This window comes from Myotis davidii, unplaced genomic scaffold (genome assembly GCF_000327345.1).
Source record: "Myotis davidii unplaced genomic scaffold, ASM32734v1 scaffold1134, whole genome shotgun sequence".
Taxonomy (NCBI): Eukaryota; Metazoa; Chordata; class Mammalia; order Chiroptera; family Vespertilionidae; genus Myotis; species Myotis davidii.
Window position 1 is genome coordinate 599,110 of NW_006286229.1, and position 5,768 is coordinate 604,877.

Below are 5,768 nucleotides of genomic sequence, written 5' to 3' on the forward strand. Positions count from 1 at the left end.
ATTTCAGTCGGTGTATGCTTAATTTCTAGTTGGTTCTTTATCACAACATCGAGGGTCTCATTAGATTTCTCGAGGATCTCATTAAGTTTATCGGCGGCTTCTAGACAGTTCTTGAGAGACCTTAAAAGTGTGGTTCCTGAACTAGTATCCTCCATTGACAGTTTTGTCCTGTTTCTTTGTCTCCGCATTTTTTATGCTTTCTTGGTGCACCCCCTAGTGGTCTTTGTGCGCAGTCTTGTTGTAGTTAAGCCTTGATTGTTGTAGTTAATACTAGGGGGATTTGACCTCCAGGCCAACTGGCTGTGAGAATTAGAATGTATTTTTGAAGAGGGAAATTGTTATAGATAGAAGTTATAGATAATATTTTATTTAACCCAAGTGCTAACCTATCTGTTGATTGTCTAGCTTATATATTTTGTGTGGATTACTGCTTTAAGATTATTTAAGAAATTAGCTGCCTGGCAACATAAAAGTACAGATATTAAAATGAATTACATGCTTTCCAACTATTTCTATTACTTGACTAAATTTAGAACCATGCAGAGCTCCTGCAGAATTGAAATCTCTGGGGCTTTTTAGTCAAGACAGACAATATTCAGCTTTTCATATTAAGGAAGAAGAAATGTAGCTTCAAATTAATTTTTGCACTGTCACCCAGACTACTTAAGATACAGAGTCCAGTGAAAAGTCAAAACTATTGTGAGATTTTTACCTCACTGTTGTTGAAAACTTGTTAGAGCCTAGGCTTTGGGTATGAAAGGGATAAGTGTTTCCTCCCTATGTGTATTGCCGGAGGCTGTCTACTGTTTTCCTCACTGTCTCCTCAAAGTTTGCTTGATAGGTAGAGTTCTTATACTTCACTTGGATGGATGAGGTAATGCATCTGAGCTAGATATCAGTGAGCATTACACTTGTGTACTTGTGGGTGAATGTTATGACACAAATTGTTTTGCAAGTGTATAAATTCAGACTAGTGTAGAATATATATATATATATGTGTGTGTGTATGTATGTGTGTGTGTGTGTGTGTATATATATATATATATATAATAAACACCTTTATTACATGAGCTAAGATAGGAGGGAAGGCAGCTTGCCCTGCTGGAACTGCTCCTCGAGAAGACTGCTGATTTTGGCATTCTTTTTCTTTTCATCATATTTCTTCTGAATTTTCTTTGATCGTTTTTTGTTTAAAGTCTCTTTGTTCTTCATCAGAAGTCAGCTAGACCCCGTACTTTCAGCCCAGGGGTACCGAGTGCTGTCACTGAGCACGATGTAGTTCTCTGCTAGGGTCTTGGTGCAGACCAGTTCGTTGTTGTATGCTTTGTAGACAACATTAAAAATCCTTGTTTTGCACATAAAACACTTGGAGCCTCAGGAGAACCCATGTCTAGTCTCATGCAGACTGTGTGTATGGTGGGGGCCAGTCTTAGGGTTGGCAGCAGGGCATCGCTGCTCATATATTCACTTTTTTGTGCCTGGTCTTGCTGTGCTGGTGCCAGTTGTCCTGAGAGATGCCCATGACTCGCTGCCAGCTGGAAAGAGCTAGTGTAGGATATTCTGAGGAGAAATTTAGTTATACATTTAACTGTACGTTAAATGTGAAAATCTGTTGATGGAGCTGGGTAGGATCTTTACATAAGAAATAGCAAATAAAGCCCTAGCCAGTTTGGCTCAGTGGATAGCGCGTCGGCCTGCGAACTGAAGGGTCCTGGTTTTGATTCCAGTCAAGGGCACATACCTGGATTGCAGGCTTGATCCCTAGTAGGCAGCGTGCAGGAGGCAGCTGATCAATGATTCTGACCATTGATTTTCTCTCTCTCCTCCCTTCCTCTCTGAAATCAATAAAAAATATATTAAAAAAAATAGCAAAGGGAATAGTTATTTTGGCTAATTTAAATATAATTTAAAAAGTAAATATGATGTGTTTACTACCTCATTTGGCAATTGGAAATGTAGGATTTGGTTGCTACTATAGTAAGAAGTTTTAAGGATACACCAAAAAATTATTGTAAACCAAGAAAAACCCATAAAAATGGAATGTATGTTTTTTCTGATTCTGGATTTATACAAGTGGTAAAATGTTGAAAATTGGAAAACAAATCTACATATTACTCTTCTAAAAATATTGATTTCATTTAAAAAATATTTTTATTGATTTTGAAAGAAAGGGAGAGGGAGAGATAGAAACATCAATGATGGGAGAAAATTATTGATCGGCTGCCTCCTGCATCCCCCACTTTGGGGATCAAGCCCGTAACCTGGGCATGTTCCCTGATTGGGAATTGAACCCTGAGCCATGCTGGCTGGGCCATATTACTCTTATTGAATTAATCCTATGTGCTCCACCCCCCTGCTTTGCTGCTAGGCTTCCATAGATGAGTTCTAGAAGAGAGGAGTCTGTGTTTCTTGGAGAAATGAGCTGCCTTCAAAGGACTTACTGTTTAGTGAGGCAAAATGTTATGCAAAAGGTAGCAGGATAGTTTTTATTTTCTTTTTGCTTATTTTCATCTACAAAGAACATGGATTTCTTTTATAATTAGAGGAAAAATCAGTTACTTAAAAAACATCAACTCAATATTTGTAAGTATTTTATAGACTTGTTCTCCAGCACTCTTTTATTTTTATCCTCATTTGAAAATATGTTTATTGATTTTAGAGAGAGAGGAAGGAGGGGAGAGAGAGAGAGAGAGAGAGAGAGAGAGAGAGAGAGAGAAACATAGATGTGAGAGAGAAACATTGATTGGTTGCCTCCAGTATAAGGCCCAACCAGGAATTGAACCTGCAACTTTTTGGTGTATGGGATGATACTCAGAACCAGCGGTCGACAACCGGTGGTCTGTGAGGTCTGAAAGGTTAGTGACCGCTGCTCTAGACAACTGCCACTTGGGCAGGGACAGCACTCTTTTATTTTTTTTAAAAAAATATTTGTTGATTTTAGGGAGGGAGGGAAGGAGGGAAAGGGAGGGAGGAGAGAGAGAGAGAGAGAGAGAAAGAGAGAGAGAGAGAGAGGAGAGAGAGATTTGTTCCATTTACTTATGCATTATTGGTTGCTTCTTGTATAGGCCCTGACTGAGGATAGAACCTGCAACCTTGGACAAATTAGGATGATGTTCTAACCAACTGAGCTATCTGGTCAGGGCCTCTCCAGCACTTTTTGTTAATCCTCACTGAAGGATATTTTTTTCCATTGATTTATAAAAAAATTTTTTTAGAGAGTGGAAAGGAGGGAGGTGTTATGGGGAGAGAGAAAGAGAGAGTTCTCACATCAATTGGTTGTCTCCCAAATGAGCTCCAACCAGGGCTGGGAATTGAACCTGCAACCCAGGTATGTGCCCTTGACAGGGAATCAAACCCGCAATCCTTGGGTGCACAGACTGACACTCTAACCATTGAACAACATGGGCCATGGCTCTCTCCAGCACTCTTGATTGGTTTCTAGTTAGGTGGAGAGTTCTTTTTTTCCTAGGCTTTATGACTGTTTCTTTGGGTAATCTCTTTTTATGTTATAGCTGAAATTTTTATTAAGTAACTTCAGTGTATTTAATCAATCATTTAGCTAACAAAATTTCTATTTAAACCTAGTAATATAGAATTCTTTTTCTGTGAAAAAGTATAAATATACCCATTTGAACTCTGAGAAGACTTGGCTTATTATTAGCTTGCCTTAACTTGCTGGAGACTTAGCTTTTTGATGTCAAAAAAGGTACCCCTGCAAAATTTGAAGAAGACAATATTATATGCTTTTACTAGAATAAAAACTCAATTTTAGCATAAAGTAGCACTTGGGATAACAGGGAAGAATATTATATTTTCCACATAGGTCTCAGGGATTTTCAGAGACAACTTCATTGTTAGATAAGGTTCTTGGGACCATTAGAAGGCTTAGTATCATGCTAGGGCTGTGGGACCAAAATATTTTTGTGTTTTAAGGACCATACAGGCTAGCTGTGGAGATAAATCATGAACATTTAATGATCAAAACAACAGTAGATAATAACGGATTAGATTCTGTAATATAAACAGGATGCAATAGGATTGAGTTGAGTCTAATTGTGTAGTACAAACAAATGAGGAAAAGAAGAGAGAGAAATTAATACAGAAAGGTAAGGAAAAGGTAGGAATTGAACGGGGCTTTTATTGTGGAAAATTTAAACATTCTAAAGCATTGAGAATAGTAAAGTGAGCTTCCATGTATAGTTATTAGCTTATGACTAATCTTGTTTCATTTATGCTCCTATTACCCACCCCCTTCCTGATTATTTTGGAGCCAATCTGGGATGTATTATTTAATCCATAAATATTTCAGTATATGTCTGTAAAAGTAAGGACTTTAAAAAAAACAATACTAGTGCTAGCTGATTTGGTTCAGTGGATAGAGCGTTGGTCTATGGACTGGAGGGTCCCAGATTCAATTCCAGTCAAGGGCACATGCCGTGTTGCAGGCTTGATCCCCAGTAGGGGTCATGTAGGAGGTAGCCAGTCAATGATTTTCTGCTATTATTGATGTTTCTATCTCTCTCTCCCTCTCCCTTCCTCTCTGAAATAAATAAAAATATATTTTAAAAAATACCAACACCATTTGCACATCTAAAATACTTAACAATAATTACTTAGTATTACACTTCTGGTATTCATATTTCCTTGACTGTATTGTCATTTTTTAAACAGCCTATATATTTATAATAGGATACAAATAGTTTATAGCTTATAGTTGGTCAGTACACCTTTAAAATCTCTCTTAAAAATATATATATTTTTATTGATTTTAGAGAGAAATGAAGAGGGAGAGATAGAAACATCAATGATGAGAGAGAATCATTGATTGGCTGCCTTCGGTACACCCCACACTGGGGACCGAGCCCGCAAACAAGGCATGTGCCCTTGGCCAGAATCTAACCTGGGACCCTTCAGTCTACACCCCCCACTGGGGATTGAGCCCACAACTCGGACATGTGCCCCAACCAGGAATCAAACTGTGACCTCTTGTTTCATAGGTTGATGCTCAATCACTGAATGACACTAGCCAGGCCTAAAATCTCTTAATCTAAAAGATTTTTCCTCTTTTTTTTCTTTGCAGTCTATTTGTTGAAGAAACTAGGTCATCTGTTCTGTAGAGTTTACCACAGATGGATTTGGTGGGGGCTGAGGCAGTGCCAGTTAGGGGCGATCAGGCCGGCAGGGGAGGGCAGTTGGGGGCGAGATCAATATCATAGTAATGTCATTTAACATGTTTCTCTGTTCTCTGTGTTTCCTTCAAATTGGCAATTACATCTAGAGACTTGATCAGATTCAGATTCAGTATTTTGGCTAGAATACTTTATAGTGTATTTCTATTAGGAGGGAAATGTATGACATCTATTAGTCTCTTTTTTATGATGTCAGAAGCCATTGATGATCATTGTCTATACCCATTCATTGAACTTCATTAAGGGTTAAAAATGGTGATATTCAAATTCTATCATTTCTTAATTTATGTTAGCTAAAATACTTTTATAAAGATACTAGAGGCCTAGTGAACGAATTTTGTGCACGGGGGCTGGGGGGGAGGCGGATTCCTCAGCCCGTCCTGCACCCTTTCCAATCTGGGACCCCTCAGGAGATGTCCAACTGCTGGTCAGACATCCCTCTCGCAATCCGGGATGACTGGCTCCTAACCACTCGCCTGCCTGCCTGCCTGATTGCCCCTAACCTCTCTGCCTGTTGGCCTGATTGCCCCTACATTGCCCCCTTGGCTGCCTGATTGCCCCTAACCTCTCTGCCTGCCT